This window comes from Halichoeres trimaculatus, unplaced genomic scaffold (genome assembly GCF_033239565.1).
Source record: "Halichoeres trimaculatus isolate MK-OKI-2021-1 unplaced genomic scaffold, fHalTri1.1 fHalTri1_scaffold_17, whole genome shotgun sequence".
NCBI lineage: Eukaryota > Metazoa > Chordata > Actinopteri > Labriformes > Labridae > Halichoeres > Halichoeres trimaculatus.
The window spans coordinates 5,009,499-5,029,178 of record NW_027437195.1 but is presented as its reverse complement, the minus strand read 5'-3'; the positions used below and the strand labels follow the sequence as shown (position 1 = coordinate 5,029,178).

The 19,680-nt window shown below is 39.1% G+C and overlaps 1 protein-coding gene across 3 annotated transcripts in view; it reads right to left on the bottom strand.

Moving 5' to 3' along the window:
• The window catches only part of alk (ALK receptor tyrosine kinase), a 644,227-nt gene that overhangs the window by 148,122 nt on the left and 476,425 nt on the right, over positions 1-19,680 (bottom strand). The window lies entirely within an intron of this gene.

Sequence of the window (19,680 nt, the reverse complement as noted above, 5' to 3'; positions counted from 1 at the left end):
ACATGCTTCATACACTCTTTTCGCTTCAACTCATTTTATCATGCTGCTGCTCATTTGCATTCAGGACGTTACACAGATGTTTTCTTTATTAAGCATATTTACTTGATTGAAAACATGCACGACTCTACATATAATGTCAAATACCTCGCAAAGAGGAATCAACATAGAAACAAGGAAAGCAGTAAACAGGAAAGTACTTAAAAAGTATCTGTAGAGCAGCTGAGTCTTCAAAGTTATGCCCAGTCTGTGTACTGTTTTAAAATGCTGAATAAAGCTTTTTGTGTCAGTCAGTTATTGTTTCCATGGTGAACCTCAAATTAAAGATGCTATGAGGAGGATCTGTCTCCTGCACATTTTCTGAAATGACTTTCAGCGAGGTGTGTGTTTGCTTTAGAATTAAATGAAGATCTGATCAAAACTTTTTTTTTTCTTCAAGTCAACTTTTTACTGGATACAACACACCGAGGTAAGGGACTCATCAGTGCAGTAACGTAGCTCTACAGTTTGAAACATGACATCAAGCAAACATTGTAGTTGCCAGCTATATGTAGCGCTATCGGCAGCCCAGTGCTCCAGGCAAACATGACAACAAGTAAACACTGTCAGTTTGTAAGTAGTCTAGTAGTCGTCTATATGTAGCTCAGCTAGCAGCGCGGTACTCTAAGACATGTCTGTAATGTGTAACATTAGTGAATCCTTTATGACATCTACCAATCAGAGCTAACGTGACCTCACTCTTCATTTTATTGATAGACTCTCAAGGTTGAACAGACCACTGCAGAATAACTGCTGACTGTGGGTTGGAATCAACATTAGCACAAACAATTTAGCTCCTGTGTTAGCCTGTAGCTCAGGCTGTATCTCTCTCCTGTTTATCTTTCTTCTGCTCTTCTGTCCTTTTTCTGTCTGACAGTAAGGCTCCAGTGTCCACCATCACTACAAAATTAATCACAGAAATCGTTTTTTAGCAGAGAAAAACATGGTGTTCTCAGAGAGACCTATTCATGCCGTAAAACAGTCCGGTCCTGCTTGACCTCATCAGGAAGCTAAGAAGTAGCATTTCCCCTTGATCATAAAACAACCAAAACAAGGTGTGGGTAGATGTTAAAGCAGACATCGGCAAAAAGGCCCATATCTCACCCAATGGCGAGGTCAAGCAAAAATTATAATATAAAGGGGAAACAAGAAAGAAAATGGGCATACAATGAAACTATGCCACTTTTATTCTGAAAAGCATGGATACAAACACAGATCCTCCATCACTAATGATCACCGCTCAGCTGTTCTTCACAAAGCTACCTCAGACATTCAGCCAGATTTCAAAGCTCATTCAAGCCCAAGAATAACTAGATTTGTCTCACTAAAGAGATGAAATTAAGTAAAAAATAATATTCAAGTTACTGTTTTTTGTGTTTGAAGATGTATAGTTTGTTCAGTATTGTGGAGACTAACAAACTAAATATACATGAAACACTAATGCTATGATTGTTTTTCTTTTTAGTGTTTATTACTTCTATAGAAGTATTATTGATTTGAACTACACCACAGCTTCAGATATTTACTTCAAATATTTACAGAATATCCTTTTTCTTCATCTAGTAGCAGCTCATCAAATATATAAGTAAGAACATTTTACAAAGGGGGGCAAATGTAAATTAAGCAGAGTTATGTTCATGTTATTGTTGGAGCAGCCCTCTAACACATTTCAGGTTTTGCATGTGGCCCCTTGTAAAAATTAACTGCCCATCCTTTCACCCATTCATCACACTCTGGACTCCAAAGTTAAGCCACACTGTCACAACACAACAATGGGACAGTGTGAAGCAATTAGCTTCAGTTAACAGATTAGACTTAATGGAAACAGAATGGCAGCAGACTGACAGTGAAGAAGAAAGTGTTTGTTGTTGTGTAAAAGAAACTGTATTGAGATGCTTTTGATAGCATCACAAGAGCATCTTGTAAGGCCAACACCACAAAACAATCTCACAATCTCAAACACAACGTGCAAAAAATGCAGGGTCAGATTAAAAAGAATTTACACCTACACAGGCTATGAGAAAAACAAACTGATCTGATCCTGTGTTTGGATTTCAGGGAGTTGGTAAAGGATTTATTTACATAAAAGGATTTGATACTGGTGGCAGAAAACATGAATCTAATTGGCTGCTGGCTGAACGTTCAGGATAAAAAGTGTTGGCCAACACACGAGTGATGGTTGGGCTGTGTGTCTGTAAGCTTCTTCATGAGATTTCCCCCCTCTGGAGTCATAAATGATGCAGTTCATGGGGAATTAGATGGCCTATTTGTGTGGTAATTGCCTTATCTTCTTATGATTGAAGGATCAAAATATAGGAGACATTATAAATAAAAACACATTAGTTTTTATTAGAAGCCTTTGGGTCATATGAAGGTTGTGTAGACTCCTCAGTGTTTCACCTTGTCTTCACTGTTTGTGTTTGTGATATAAAGCGTAGCTGTCTACTCCAATCCACACATTTTAAAAGGTCTACAGCTGCCAGCGGCCATTTGTGAATATGTTGTTCTCACAGACGGCAGACAATAGGTCTCTCCCTTTTGATCACGACAAGTGCGCTGGGAATGACAAAACTGTCTGCAAACATATCTATTTTGGGTTTTATTTTGTGTTTGGTGTGGTTAGATGTGTGCTAGTAGGAGCACAGCAAACATAAATGCACACATGCACACACAAACGCCGACTTCACAAACAGGCTCTGAGCTTTTCTGATTTCCCAGAAGCCTGTGCTCTGACTCAACAGGCTTTGCATTTCCACCTTTGCCAGCTTTCCTTATGTTTTTTTTTCCTCTTAAGTTGCATCTCCTCTATCCTTTCTCCATTCCCTGCCCTCCCCTGTTTCCACTCCAATCCCCCCTCCTCTATCTCCCTCTTTTCAGGCTCCGCTCAGAGCGGAGGGAAGGTGTTGACCAGATGGGAAGTGATGTTATAGCAGCACAGAACGCTGTTAGAGAACAGCTTTGCAGAGTGGGGCCTGCTCCCTGCCATATCCCATAATAGAATTGAAATGAAGCCTGAGATAAGAGCTGCCACTGTCTCCTTGATAACCTTGAAATGATTTGCAGACTGAGTTGTACACATATGGTGCTGCTGAATCCACCACCCGGTCGGATGGGGGCCAAATTGAAAAACGACCTCTCTTTGAATGAACACTCAGCGCCGTGATGATGATGAAACTGTAATTGTGTGAGGATGTTTGTCTCTTTGTGCATAAGACAAACACAAATATGTGCATAACCTGTGTACACCAGATAAACAGGAACAAAGCGCTCAACATCTTAAAGAGAATCATAAAGAAACACTTTCGGAGGCACTGAAGTGTCAACAAAGACACTTCTGCTTTGCATGAAATGTCCTGAGATCAACAATCAAACAATCAAACAATCAAATCCTCCTCTCCACACATTCTGAACTTGGCATCTCAGGGTCTGCGCTGTCGTGGTTCAGGTCCACGACTTGCTCCCAGCCCAGCATGGCTCTAAATCTCTAGCCAGACACTTCTCCTCTGTTGTGCCCAAATGATAAAACGACTTTCCTAACTCATTACGATTCACAGAGTCCCTTTCTACTTTAAGGCCATGTCCACACGTAGCGGGGTATTTTCAAAAACAAGTACCCCCCCACCTCCTTTGTTTTAAAAATACTTTTGTCCACACGCAGCGGGCAAAACCACTGTTAAGTGCGGCTCGAGGCATGCCAAACCCATATTTGGCAGTGTTTTCCCTGTGCCTTCCAATCAGAATGAACCCCTGTCATTCAGCTGTGATGTTTGGGAACTGAAAACTCTGTTTTTACAAAATATTCACTTTGGCTGGAGTAACGTATAAAATATTTGCGGTTTCCCAAATACTCAGCTTTGTGTGGACATGGCCTATGGGATGTCTGAAGACTCATCCGTTCAGGGAACACTTAGGCCCCGTTTACACGGAGACTCCCGCAAAGATTCTTCCTTTGTGTTTCCAAAAGCCACCCACGTTTACATGAGGACGGCGTGAAAACGATCCGCGAGGATATACGACTCCAGGAGGACAAGTCTCTTCTTCTGTTCTTTCTTTTTCTGCTGTTTTGTTGTGTGAGACGGTCGGCAATCCAACCATGACGCGCATTACCACCACCTACTGGACCGGAATGGCTCAACTGGAAATGTGGCTGAGCGCGGAGCCTTCACCTGAAACTGCGAGTGTGCATGCGGTGACATCAGCGTTTCACCCTGAGACGCTCCGCTCTGTGTTTACACAAGGCTGGATGGAGGAGCGGATTCAAATCTTTCCACTCTGGGGAGCGTTTTCAAAAGTTCGCATTTTCACTGAAAAAGGAACGTGGTCTCATCTAAACGGAAGGCCAAAACGCAACGAAATGTTTGCGGAATTGACCGTTTTCGACGTCATGTAAAGGGGTCCTTAGGCCCTTAATCTGAGCCTTCTCTTCTTTGTTGTCAGGATTAGAATGAGTCAGAAGGTCTCAGACCCAGCATCTAGTCAGTATTTAGCACTGATCATTGAATATTGTTGAAGGCTAAAGTAGATTGTTGCAGCGATTAACTGTAGTTAGTTATGGACACGTTATTCTACATGGCAACAAAACCCAAAAAACAAAGACAACAACAAAAATTCTTGCACTTAATGGCAGCACCTGCAGCCAAATAACTTGTAGAACTTTGTCGCACTAACTAGATTTCCCCCTTCGTTCCAGTTCTTGCTTGTGTTGTACGTCACTTTGGACAGAAGAGTCTGCCAAATGAAATTGTAGAACTGTAGAGATTTAAATGGACAAAGCTGTACGTCATCCAATCATGACAGATCGATATGAATCTAATATTTGTTTGACACACTGTGTAAGACTGTGGACGAGTCTCCTGGACATCTAAATTATTCTCATGTCTTATCATGCTAAGTCTGCTCCAGCGCTCTCAGGACTGATTAACTGAGCAGAGGATCAGAGCGGAGCTGCCAGGGCACATCAATCAAACACTTAAACCTAATTAGCAGTATACCATGCACGACAGGCCTACATAGAAATAAATAAAGTGAAATGAATGATAAGGACTCCACATGCAGGAATTAGATATACATGAATAATCTGAATGCGGATGCTAATAATTCTCATTACAGGCCTTTGTTTCCTAACGGCCTGATGGTTTTTTAAAAAATCACCTGACCTTTGTTCAGGCTGCTGCTCGGTGGAAGCTTCCCCCATGATGGAAATGTTTTGCTTTCTGCACAGAAAAACAAAACGGCTCAGGCCGACTAATCTTTGCTGCCATTTGACAATTCTCGTTACACAACGCTATTCATTTATGCTCCCTCTGTGCTCGGCTCTGGCTAATGTAGCTCTTTTAATTTTCATTCAGTGTGAGTGTGTGTTAGTGAGGATGGAGGATGCTAATGCTCTAACCACATTAGGCCTTATTTTTCTGGGGTCTGGTTTGAATTAGTCCTGGGTTTCATCCATCATGACAAACATGATGTGAAGGAGTGTGTTGCATGTTCTGCAGAGTGCTTATACTTCCCACATGCAGTAAGGCCTGGTCAGACACATTAGCATAGTCAGGATACTTTAAGAGCAGAGACAGAGACCTTCCTTAAACCAGTCTCATGTATGAGCTTCACTCGCCCTCAAAAAATACACATTATTTTTTGACAAGTTCCACATTAAATCAGAAGGAAGATGCACATGAACATTCACACAAACAGTTGGTATTTATTCTTAAAGTATCAAAAGAGAAATTTTCAATTTAACATTTTTCTTTGACTTATTTAAGCTGCTGAACAATAACTACAGCCATTCAGAAAATAATAAATATTCGAGTTTCTGTTTGGAACATTATGTGTTTGGAAAATTACTATAATAAAGGTAATTCATGTTGCTTTCAAATCTGACAAAGTACTTTACATCTCACAGTGTCTATAACTGACTGAAAATTTAAAGAGAGAAGTTCAGACAAGAACTCAGGTTGGTTTTTACTTCTTTAATTTGGCTGATTTGAAGGATTAAAGTTTGTTTGTCATTACAAGTTCTTATTTTAAACTAGGGTTGTAAAATTCCAGGAACTTTCAAAGTTGGAAACTTCCCATAGGAGCTTTTAGAGATTTATATTAACTGGATTACCTGGACATATTCAACATTTTAGTTTTTATAAGCAGACATGCATGCACATGTCTACAGCAATATCTTTAACTCATTCGCTGCCATTCATGTTGACAAACATCAGTTTGATTGTAACTGTTTACTGTGTCCATAGAAGTAAATTATGTTTTTAAGCAGCAAAGAGAGGTGGGGTCTGGCGGAGCTTGCCAATCAAAATCCTGCTCGTAAACTACTGTGGGTGAGAGCGGTGCTCTCTTTGGATGAGAACTGATAGAAGGAGAAGATGTGAGATGACAGAGGTATGATGAGACACTGCAAGTTAGAAAAGTTCAGCCAGCTCACGCTCCAACTGAGGATGTGTTGCAGTAGTTCAGAGAGAAAGAGTGGCACCATCGTGAGAAAAGACAACACAGATCATGGAGAGGTTTAAAGGACGTAGCACTTCAGATGAACATGATCAAAAAAAGTCAGTTTTGTCTGTTTTTTGGATCAAAAACAGGAAGAGAGACATAAAAGAGGAGGTCCACTCTTCTTAGGTAGTTTTGGTGTTCACATAGCCAGCCAATATTATTTGGGTCTGGAAACATCGTTCAAGATGCTCTGGCAATGCTAAGCATTGAGTCAAAAGATATAATCTATTCATTTTGAGAAATTTTCCCCTGACTAAGTCTAAATGTCATGCATATTAGCAGAAATATTTATCATAAGCAAACCACAATTTTAGTAAAATATAGAACTTTTTATAGTTTTCTGAGCAACAAAAACCATAAATGGTGGAAAAATCAATGAAGATTCAGGTAATAACAGCAGCCTCGACATATTCCTTGTGCCCCCTCAGCACCGCCCAAAAAAGTCCCAATTGAAAAATGTTAAAAACTTTGTTAAGCTTCTCTTCAGGCTGTGCTTTCTACTCATCAAGGACTGGGACCTTGTCTTCTTCAAAGGCTGCTGTCTCATTATGACTGGATGTCATCTTCAATGTCACAGAATTGTTGCTTTCACAAAACAACAAAAACCACAAATGGTGAAGAACAAAAACATTTTTTAGCAATTGAATTTCAGAAAAAAATCATTTTAGCTGACGGCAACATAGCCCTGTAATTTTCCAATATTCTCAAACTAAAACTCCCATGGAAATTTTCCACCTCTTTACAACCTTCTTTTTAACTCTGGCTCGTTAGGCTTCCTCTCTGCTTTGTGTGGGCAGGAACAATCAGGATCAAATTAAACTGTTAACTTTACTGCTTTGTTTTGCTAGTTTACCAAAAGTTACGTCTCATTCTCGGAAGGTGTTCTGAGTCACAAAGTGTTTCCATGCAAAGCTCCACATCTTTCATAGAGCAGGTTTAGAATCGGTTCAATTAACCATGAGCACCTGAGAAGGTGGGCCTGATACTTAAGAGTAAAGAGGTAACTAAAACTCTGTACAGCTTGGAATGAGTGCAGTTCTGCAAAAAAGACAGAGACGTCTGATTGTGTATCACTCAAGAGTTTGTGTAAACAGGGCTGATGGAGTCTTTTAGATTTAATCACTGAAAAAAAAAAAAAATCAGTTTTGTTGAATACCAAAAATAATTAGTGTGATGTGGCATTTGCTGAAAATGAAAGGATACTGTCAACAGATGTGCTTTGAACTGAGTGTGGTTTTGGGTTTTATCTCTGGAAAAAGTCAGAGCGCATCATCCTTGTCTCAGACAAATGTCTTCAAAATACACCCTGTGATGCTTTGACAGAACCACTTGACCTTCAGGTACAACAGGTCTGGTATCAACCAAAACAGTGTTTAGTGACAAAAAATGTATTTGACTGACACCATCACTTCTCGGAGCATGAAATGGAAAAGGTTTTCAGTCACGCCCAGTCTGAGTCACCGGCTGAATGCATTGAACAGAAGTTAAACTAAAGAAGAGGAGCAGAAAAATGGATAGTGCTTTACATCGTAATGGGATTTTTTTTTTTTTACCCAAAGAGGTATTGCTCTTGGATTCTCTTGCTTCGATACTGGCTGTTCAAAATCAAACTGGGTTGTATCATAGCGAAGAGATGAAATTGATTGTAAATGATGCTGCTACACTGCAGACTGCATCTGCAAAAACGTGTTGTGTTAAAAAAAAAATCTGAAGATGGTGCAGGCTGCTGCGGCTGCTGCTGCTGTTGGATCAGGGTCTCTGCTTAAGCCACATTGATTCTGACTGTCAAATGGCGCACAGCACAACAGGCGTAAGCCAATATGTCAAGAGAAGTGCAGATTAGATTGAGCGGCCTGACACGGCCCAGCTGAACGAATGCCACCTCCTCCAAACTAAACAGAGCACATTTGAATGCTATCTGCTGAGAGCTAAGTCTGCTGCACCCCCTTTGCATCTGGAGCGATAGAAGGAAAAGGTTAGCCGGGGATAAGAGGTGGGCTTCTGGTGGGGACAGAGTTTGTTCAGTCAGTGCGCATCACAGAAGATTAAAGGATCTATTCCTCACACGTTTGTTGATTCATGGAAAAACCACTCTACATGACTTCTCCACAAAGCTACACGTTTTGATCTCACAAATACGCCTCAAAGACACCGAATGACTAAACAATTTCAGTTTGCGAACAGAACAGACGAGGGAAGAGCGGTTTAGCCGAAAGTAATCATGAAGCTTTTTACATTATTTTGCTGACTAAAACTTGGGACTGTGCTCAAGGCAAGCATTAGCTATTGTACATCCCCATGAGTCACACCTGAATACAGCTATCTCGCATTTCTGTTCTAAATATTCTGTGACTGAAAACCAACCATCTGCCAAGAGCAAATTACAGAGGATGAAAGCAAAGCCAACCAAATAAACAAACCAAGATAAAAGACAGGATGCGAGAGAGTCCACCAGGGACTCGTGTTAGTGAAGTGATTTCACATGGCCTAAAGACTAAAAAGCTTGGCATGAACCTGGACCAAGAAGTTAATCACTGGTGCTCATTAAAAGACAGCCCCACCAAAATACAAACCTTCAAGTGCTCCTCTTACTATTATTGCAAAATGAATGGTTACTGGTGCTCTTAACTTTTGAAGCAGAGATCACTGATCCTTCCACTTTAAAAAGCTCATTTAAACTCAGGTTCTTCTCTGAAATTGATGCACCGCAATAATTGTTGGAGGATCATAAAAGCTGTCTGAAAAACCTGCCTCAGGACTGAACACAAAAAATAAAACTCTTTTCTACTTGATACTCGGAATAAAGATTCATCACTTTAAATGTTTTTGTTTTGTTTGTTTCTCACTTCAAAGTAACTGAACTATATCCTTTCTCCTTTATCCTATCAAACGATGACGATTCTCTGACCACAGTACATCTTTAAAGTTTCAACTAACTGGAGAAAGACTCATTTTCTCTCGTCATAACTCCCTCATATGATGTAACATAAATTATTACATCCTTTGACCTACAAATGAAAGTTAGCTTAACTTATCTAACTCCTTTCTTTTCAGATCATCCAGACTGATCCACAGCTGTACGAGGCCTTACACTCTGAACCAGTCATTTTCATATTGTGAGGTGCGTTTCCCCTGGGGGGTGCAAAAGTTCCAGGCCAGGTGTGAGAAGAGGCATCAAGACAAAGCACACAAGTAAATAATATGATAAATAAATAGATAGATAAATAGATAAATAAATAAATGAAAAAAAATGTATGAACTGAACAGTTAGTGCAAGACGAAGTACGCAGTGGCTGTGACATTATTTTTCCTGACTGTTGAAATGAAGGATGTATGTCACATGTTTGTGTGTCTGTGTAATACATAGTACATACTACATTCAAGTGTAGTAGGCAGTATGCAGTGCCTACTACATACTACCTTCATACACAGTATGTAGAGGAGGAATTCGAAAACAGCCTGCGTTTTCCTTGTGACATCACACATAGGTCTTTCCCCGCACGGTTTCCATGGTGATGGTAAATCTCCATTCATTTAAATGGGAGTGAAATAAAGGAATCTTTTCGTTTCCGTTGGTCTGAAACTGCAAAAGAATTTAACAAAGCCCCAAAAAAAGTGATAAAAACCTGAAAAGTCATAGCCGCATAGTCGTTTTGAATGAGAAATGAGCAATCAACGAGTGTTGTTTACACATAAACATCTACTTTACTAACTTCAGTTGTTATTTCTGTGAATTTTAATTGTATATTATTCAATTCATCATGAGCAGAGCTTTCATTTTAACTTTATAGAGACTCTGTAACAAAACCGAAAAAAAAGCCCCTGAAAAGGCATAAATTCCCCCGAAAAAACCCTCAAAAACACCAAAAGTGGCAGCCATCTTGAATTTGAAGGTAAAAATAAGGTCAAATCATTATGTAACCCTGAAATATATATTTCTTACAAAAATAAGGTCTGAAAACATGTATTGTGTCCATCATTATAGGTTGAGCCTTTAGAAAGATCATTTCCATGACAGCCATTTTGGATTTTGGACTCCAAAAAAAAAAATAAAAAATACACATCGGCTGAATTTGTTTTTTAGCCCTCCTAGATGACAAATCAATTGAGAAGCAGACCTTCACTCACCGCGGTCACGTTTCTGTCCAAAATGACCCCTGGTGACTTCATGTTCACAGGGAGGCCCACTGAGCCCTGCTCTAAACCCATCACACTGTTCACACTCATCCTACAGCTAGTGTGTAAAACAAATTAGGAAGGAGAAGAAGACCTTTAATCCCTTCTTCCCTGGAGTTTATCCCTGGTTCCCTGGCACCTTTCCTGTTGTTGTTGTCTTTGTTTTCTATGTACAAAAAACTGAGGTGATACTGTGGGGCAGGGTTTTTATCACTGAATCATTACAGCTGCAAATTATAAGAGGGTCAACCTGACATTAAAAAGGCAAAGATCCTCAGCTTTAAAGGAATTTATATGAGAAATTAAAAAGGAGCAGTAAAGGCTATGCAATGAGTGATGGAAAGATATGAGCCAGTATTAGCTGCTCCTGATGGCAATGGATCAAAGGAATGACTAAAATAAAACCCCTCATATCCGTTTTCAGAGCTTCCTCCCACGGTGCAGTTGGTTTAGCTGATGGATTTTGCTAATGTGGACAGTAAGTGTTGTTTCAGATCTGATGATCATTGCTTGAGAAAGTCCTGTAATGTGATGAGGTCTTTTGCTGTCTAATGTTGAACATTACATAAAGAATAAACCGTCTGAATGGAGAAGTTACAATGAGACGGAGTGAGGAGAAAGCAATGGTACAGCTTTGGGTCCATTAGAAGAGATCCAAATGAAATGAGCCAAAACCAAAACAAAACCGAAACCATCTTCAACCACGGTTTAAAAAACACTGAAATGAATGAGATTTATACACAAGTCATGAAACAAATATAGAGAACAAAAACAAAAATGAAAACGAGGGTATATGACAGTAGGAGTCAGGTCATGTAAGCTGTCTTGAAGAGCTGGGTTTGAGTTGATAACCTGATGTGTTTTTGTTTCTTTTTTCCTGTTTAAATCAAGTTATAAGCCCCCTAAGAAAGTTCAAGGAAAGTTAAACAGAGTAGACAAAGTAAAGTCAACAGGGTGTGAGGCAACCAATCTAAACAGATGGATGATGATTTCCAAATTTTCTCATACATAGACACTACCTTGATGGGCTTCCTAAGTAGATATAAGCTTGATTGTAATCCACACTTTAAAATGAGGACCTGATTTTATGGTACATTAAAGTCTCCATGACAACACCACACAGGCTGACAGTGTTTAGTAGAGAGAAGAAATGTCTGTGTTTCTCTCTGCTGAAAACAATTTCTGTGATTAATTTTGTAGTGATGGTGGACACTGGAGCCTAACTGTCAGACAGAAAAAGGACAGAAGAGCAGAAGAAAGATAAACAGGATAGAGATAGCAAGAGCTAAAGGCTAACACACGAGCTAAAGGCTAACACAGGAGCTAAGCTGTTTGTGCTAATGTTGATTCCAACCCACAGTCAGCAGTTATTCTGCAGTGGTCTGTTCAAACTTGAGAGTCCATCAATAAAATGAAGAGTGAGGTTACGTTAGCTCTGATTGGTAGATGACTGGCAGGACATAACCAGGACTCACCAACGTTACACATTACAGACATGTCTTAGAGCACTGGGCTGCCAATAGTGTTAAATATAGACATCTACTTACAAACTAACAAAGTTTGCTTGCTGTCACGTTTCAAACAACAGGGCTACAAAACTGTTGAGAAATACCTTACCTCGTCGCACTGTATTCACAAAAAATTTGTATCAAATGAGAAAAAATTTGTTTCGATTTGATGTCCATTTTATCCCAAAACAAACACACACCTTGTTAAAAGTCACGTCTTCACGACAGTGTCCTTGAGATTCCCGTGCAAAGGTGGCGCTGCAGTCCAATTTAGATAGATCCTTCTCAGAGCATCTTTGAGTGTGAATCAATTTTTCATTTTTTTCATCATTATTTCAGTCCTCAGTGTTTTCAATGATCTCTCTAATCCTACATCTGGTCACCTGCAACATCTGACACACAACACCTTGTCTAACTACTAGAGGTGTCCCAGTCCGATACTGATATAGGATATCGGTCCGATATGGCAAAAAAACAAGTATCTGATTATATTGGAATGCATCTAAAATCTCTGAAATAAGCAGTCCATTCCGGACTCCACTCCTGCTGTTTGTATTTGATTTATGTAGGTTATTTTCTGGGTCTACTAATTTATTCTTTATTCTATTCATTTACTAGTATATTCTATGTTTAATGTTATAATTTCTCTTACCCATTGGTTAGTAATAAATGGGTCAGTTTTTCCTCATACCTACTGTTGCTGACTACTGTTCTTTGTTTGAATAATATCACTTAATCAAGCCTTTTCTAACATGACAGACATACTACAAAATAAGTAATAAAAGTATACGTTTAATGCTGATATCGTATCGGATAAATATCGGTATCGGCCAATACTCAATGCTGCAGTATCGGTATCGTATCGGGAGTGAAAATGTAATATCGGGACACCCCTACTAACTACTCCTTCAGGAGGTATGTGTAGCTGTTGTTGTTGTTGTTGTTACAGTGTCATACTGAACTAACTCAGCTGTGGATCACTGTGAGACGACCATCAACACACTTCAGTCACATGCAGATCACCTACTGTGATCATGGAGCAGTGTTAAACATTGTAAGTTGAGTGAAACACAAATCAAAGCCCATTCAACCTGACCTCATAACCACTGATAAAAGACATAAAATTGATTTTGGTGTTGAAAGTGGATGATCAATGGAGCAGAAGCCAAAGCTAACAAAGAATTCTGCTTAAATACTGTTTGCCACTTTGCTTTGATTGATTGAATGTTTGTACTGAGACATTCGGCGACAGTATTGCATGCTTCGTACACAACTTAAAAGACTGTGCTGTCTAAGGAAAGAAGCATAAAATATCACCACTAAGACAGAGGAACCTTTGAAAACAAGGGGCAGGCTGGCCATCTGGAGGATCTGGAGTTTTAACGTTGGCCCATCAATGTGTGGGCCGGCAACACTCACACAAAAAAATAAACAAATGTCACATTCTGTTTGATTTTGCGTTAACTTGGCCAACTGGCTTCGCTTAAGTGTTTATGGACGTGTGTTTGTGTTTTTTTTGTGTGGTACAGCTATAAATTCATCAGATATTATGAATACATTATCTCACACTGACTTTACTTTCACACACTTCTTCAGGTTAAGGCTCCTGAGGGGAGCTTTTCAGAAATTATAAAACCAACTGAACAGTGGGACCTCTTTGTGACCAAAAAAGACCATTGGTAAGAAGATTGACAACTTCTTTACAGGCGTTCTTACAGCTGGTAAGCACTGCGAGAGGGTGTGCGTCAGACAAGATGATTGACAGTATGATGAAGAAACAACCTTTCTGAACTTTTCCCCTGCAGGTACTCACAGTGAGTGATACACTTCACTGTTTGAGACAGTTGGGATGTTCTTTTTGTCAGAAAACAACAACATAAACACCTGTTGGACAAAATCTGGAACAATTCAAAGGACTATGCTTTGTCCACAGGGGGGGGACAAAACAGAAAGTTCCTCAAAGGGGCTTTAAGTTTTATATACAGCCATTTTTTTCAGGGTATCTGTGGCTCGATCAATCTGTTCCCATAACTTCTCTCTCTTCTTTTCCAACTTAGCTGCTGCTGAAATCTGGAGAGATAGTGTGAGGTTATTTATTCTGTAAGCCTTGTTCTTTGATACCGTGAGTGTCTCACTGTGGGTAACACCTGGCATTATCCTCAGAAGCCTCTGTATCGCTACCCAGCCAGCCATCAAGGGAGAGCCCTTTGGCCTCCCATAAAAAGAGGATTGAGTCGGTGTCACTTGACATTCAAGATAAGCCTCTTACTCCTTTTATGCAAGGTGGGAACTTCTGGAGTGACACCCACTGCTCATGTTATCAAGGAACAGGGGTTACAGGATAACCAGCCTGGAGTTCTCTAAAAAGAGTCTCACAGTGGGGCTGCGCTGATTACTCTCCTGCCAGATAAGCTCTGTGACTGACTGGCTGTCAGCCCAGGAGGGTTCCACGCTCAGGATGGCCCCTCCTGAGAAACAGTTCCTCAAACTTTAAAAGGAACAGCCGCACAGCCTGGTTTAGCTCTGTCAGGGTTTTACTTTTCACAAGTCACCGTACATATACATTTCCTATGATTTTTTACATCAGTGAAAGAACTAACAAATGTAATGTGGTGGAGGCTTTGAACCACATCCAGCAGCTTAGCTCAGACACCAACCAAGGAAGCCAACAAGACAACATATATAAAAAAATAATAATAATAAAAAATCTTAATCCATGAGACTAGTATGCTTTTTCATTAATCTTGTTGAAAACAAAAGTAACTTTACTTGGTGAATTTCATAACCTTCATACTCCATGATTCAAGTGTTTGTACATGGAATATTTGGCACATATGTAAACCTAGTGTCAAAACATATGGACAGCTATTACACTACTGTACAAACTGACATTTAGCCTGTGGTCATGTTAGCCTATGGATACGTTGTAGCACTGGGCTGCTTATAGTGCTACATGTACGTGGCTACTGACAAACTTACATTTGCTTGTCGTCACATTTCAAACGATGGCGCTACATAACTGTACTGATAAATACCTTATCTTGTAGTGTTGTATCTGGTAAAAAAGTTGTCTTGAACAAAGATAATATGTTCCAAAACAAACACATATGTTGTTAAAAGTCACATCTTTATGACAGTGTGCGTAAGACTCCCAGCCAGAAGGTGGCGAGGCAGTCACATTAAAACAGATCCTCCTCACAGCATCTTTAAATTGTGTTGGACCATCTCAATAAAAACACTAATACTGACAGCAAAGTGAAGGCATTCAGAGGTGTTTTGCAGGAGCTGCCACAGTTTTCAAACATGAAAAGCATTAGTCATGAAAAACAGTATTTGTGACACATCAGCCCGGAGCCAGGTCCAGACCTCAGGATGTTTTCAGCTTTTCTGCTTCTTCCCTGCTGGTCTCTGTCCTTGGGCCATCACAGACTGCTTACTCACCCCCAACTCAGGGGCTGATAATCCTTTTTTGTGGAACATGTTTGAAAAAGACTAAAAGAATCTACATTAATGATTTATTTTGTGTTAATAATACAATTAAAAGATTGCTTTGAGTACTGAATATAATGAGAAGATTCCTGAAAGAAGAAAAGAAAAGAGGGATTCTGGTGTTTGCTGCTGTTCTATTAAAAATATCAGGCACACATCACCAAGGAGACAAAGAAAAAAGTCTTTGGGGATATCTGCCTCACAACTTCAGTTTGTATTTTCCAGCACTTTATGGTGAATGTCACTGCCTCAAAGTTCACAAGTCCATAACTTACAATTTGAGCCAAACATGACCTTTCTCTTTTTAAAACTAAACTTACTGTGGCTGAAACTCGTTTTCTGAAACCTCTTTTCAGAAGTCACTGATCTCTAAATGGAGGTGAGCATAATACTTGCCTCAAACAGTATGTTGAAATGCATTTGTACTGTACATTTTGCCTCATTAGACTGAGTCTATAATTAGGGGCACATTTCAAGTCCAAGGGGTGAACCTATCAATTTTTATTAATTATTAATTTCAAGCAATGAGCAATTTTACAGTGGGTCCTTTGGGTGGTTTTTCACTTTTACTTCATACAGAAAGTGAACAGGATCCATAATTTATTATGCAAAAAATGCAAACCGTGTGTTGGAAATTGCAGTTTTTGTGCGGTCTGATTTCTCACATGTCAAGGTTGCTTTATAAAATTAACACCAGAATAAATGTTTTTGGATACAATTCTTTTGTGTTATTTTTCCAAATAATCATTAAAACATGATAAAGGTGTTTTTAAAAACTATTATAACAATTAGTAAAGATAAAATAATTAATTTTGTGTGTCTGAGAAATTTGTGTCAAGTCTGTTACCCAATGGAAAAAAACAAAACAACAACCTATAAATCAGCAATGGTTTGCTACAAAGTCACATGACTTAAATCAGATGAGGTCACATCCTTTTTGGTGGGAACCATAAAGAAAGTGCAGCATATTTCAGCTTCTCCTCATCAATATTTCACCAGAATGATTGTCTTTGCATGGGGCGCATTAATTGTTCATCAGATGTGACATTTTCTGCTGTTCTTACTATAGATGTGATAAAAACCAAACTGTGAAGAAAATGAGCAGAAATATGAGGTGATGAAGGTCAGGTGGTGGCATGTCCAAGGTCTGCAGTTAGCACAAAAGACAAAAAAGGTAGGAAATGTCAACTGTGTTAACGTGATTTTTGAGCCATAATTCTTGTAAGTTTCAGCTAAATTGTGAAAGAAATGATAAGGGGCATCTCTAGGAAGCTTAGTCTTACAGAAAAACGTTGAATAACTCCAGATTCAGTTTGATATGGATTTATGTTGAAAAAGTAGTTTTAACTTTTGTCCATAACACAGTTGACAAAATAATGCACCATTTTTATTTGTTACTTGAATATTTAAGAATTCATTGGAGCTTAAGTTTGCCAATTAATGAATTATTTGCATTCCAGGCATATATTTTGCAAACAAATACAATATAAAAAAAAGGGACAGATTTTTTAATCACTTTTTTTGTATACCTGAAATGTTCCCTTGTTCACCAAATCACTCATATTCTCCAGATTACCAGTAGTTCAAATTTGTCCCCTGTGGAGGACATTTCTTAACCTGAATATCTTCCAATTACTTTACACTAATGAATAAACTCCTCATGCCATCTACAGAGGACATTTGGGGCTTTTCAATGATACCAAATGTGAAGGGGTGGGGTTTTGGTACCTTTCTCTTTTTCATTGAGGAAAATCGCGTCCATCCCTGCATGTGCATTTTATGGGAAGAGGAAAAGTAAGTGTATACAAGTTTTTATAAAAATTTTGGTTTGAAATTTTGGTGGCATATTTTATATAGAACTCTTAACAACACATTTAAACATTGTCTGAATAATTTTTTACTGTATTTTAGCATTGTAATTACGTGTTTAAAAATTGTCCTCTGTAGTGGGCATAAGTAGTTATTTACTTCATTTTGTTCTGTTTTTTTCAAATAGCAAGAAATGGGCTCATTCTCAGAAGCAGAGAGGATTTTACTGCAGTTGTTGATAGAAACTCAGATATTGAGTTGTCTGATGAAGAAGATCAAGATGCAGAGGCAGAGGAAGATGATTCAGAGAGATCTGAGGATGAAACTCAGGCAGGGCAAGCAGATGTCAGATGACAGAATGGTCCACATCTAAGTCCAGTTGGTGTCAGCTGTGGAGCAAAAATCCAAAGTACACCTTCAGTTTGTATTGTAGAAAAGGTCCAAGAAAGACAGAAGGTTTGTCCAGGTGTCAAGGCCCCTTGCGATTGCTGAGTACAACACCAACATGCCATCCATCTTCCAGAAATAGAGACAAAAACATACGCAGCAAGATGTTGCAGATAGGGATGGGTACCGAATTAGGTACTTTTTTAGGTACTGACCGAATTCTGTCAAAAGTACCGGGTATCGATTCATGTAAAATCATAAGGTACCATGTTTAGGTACCTAAATGCATCCTTGTGACTGTGAGGGAGTGGAAGAGTAGGCGATTTTCCATGCTGGACATGAACACAGCATTTCAAGGTTATATAAAGAATAATATATTTGTTAAATTGTAAAAAATGTATATTTTATTATTGAACTAATTGATATTTTTTACCACATGAACACAAAAAAGTACCGAAAATTGGTACTGTTGAGTACCGGTACCGATTGCCAGGTACCGGGCATCGGTACCGTATCGTTTCAAATGTGAAAGGTACCCATCCCTAGTTGCAGATCAGGCTACAAGGGCAAAACATATTTAATGTTCACAAAGTGAATGGTTTTCCTTTGTGTTTTCTAGAAGGGGAACTGCTTTTTGAAGTATTAAACCAAATAAGCACAAAAAAGCAAAACAAAAAGGAAAATGGACAGTTAAACTCGTTCTTACATCCACTTTTTGCTATTTTCTTTGGCACTAAATGATTGCCATCAAGGTTCAGTTTCACATGTTCGTGGTAGTAGACACATGATATCTGAAATATATATATATATATTTTTTTTTTTTTCCAAAAAAAAAAAAGTATTTAGTATTCTAATGACCTCACAAAGATTGGGGAATCTTAAAAACTTCATGATTGGACAGTATTTTTTTTCCTGGTAGTCAGGAGGTTAAGCCCCACACATCAGCTAGCAGCACTATGAGCTCTTTGTTTTTCTTCCCTCAAGTTTGTTTTACTTTTGGTTCAGCCATGTATCGACCTTAATACTAAGACTGAACAAAATAAGGATGTTACATCACTTCCAACAACACCACAGTTGGCTGAACATTCTCCATACTGCTGTAAATTTCTTGCGATGAAACTTACAACTTACAGCAGATGCATACACACGTATCAGTCGCTGTATCTTATGACCAACAGTAAAAGAGTCAAACAAAACCACAGTGCTAGAGCTGTGACAGATAATCCTGTGGGCTCTATAAACATCATGCAGTTTATAGAAGAAGAGTGTACACCACACTGACAGCTATCCCAGCCATTTGTTCTGTCATTTATCACTTAAGCTGCTCACACTCGGTCTTTTTCCCTCTTGACATCTAATTTCATTTCCTGTGGTTTCCTCTATTATCTATGCTGGAGACTGTAATATGGTTTCATACTCTCTACCATGCTTAGCCCCTCATGTTGACTCTTTAAGTCTGTGTTATCCCCATATAGCACCACTGCTCTGAATAATTCAGAGGTTATGACTCTAAATGTGCGGCGCCGTCTAATGAAATTGCTCTGATTGAAACATCACTGCAGTTGTGAGGTGGGGAATATCCCAAATGGGAAATGTACAGAGGAATTGGAACACAGGCTCACCCAAACTCATCCTCACAGCGCGAATAGAAAGTAGCATTTTGTTCAAATTGGAAACACAAGGCCTGAGATGGAGAGAAGACAAGTCTGTACTTTTCTCTGATGTATCAACTATTTACTCTGTCATTAATGTGGTTTCAGCCAGCTCCCTCCATGACTGA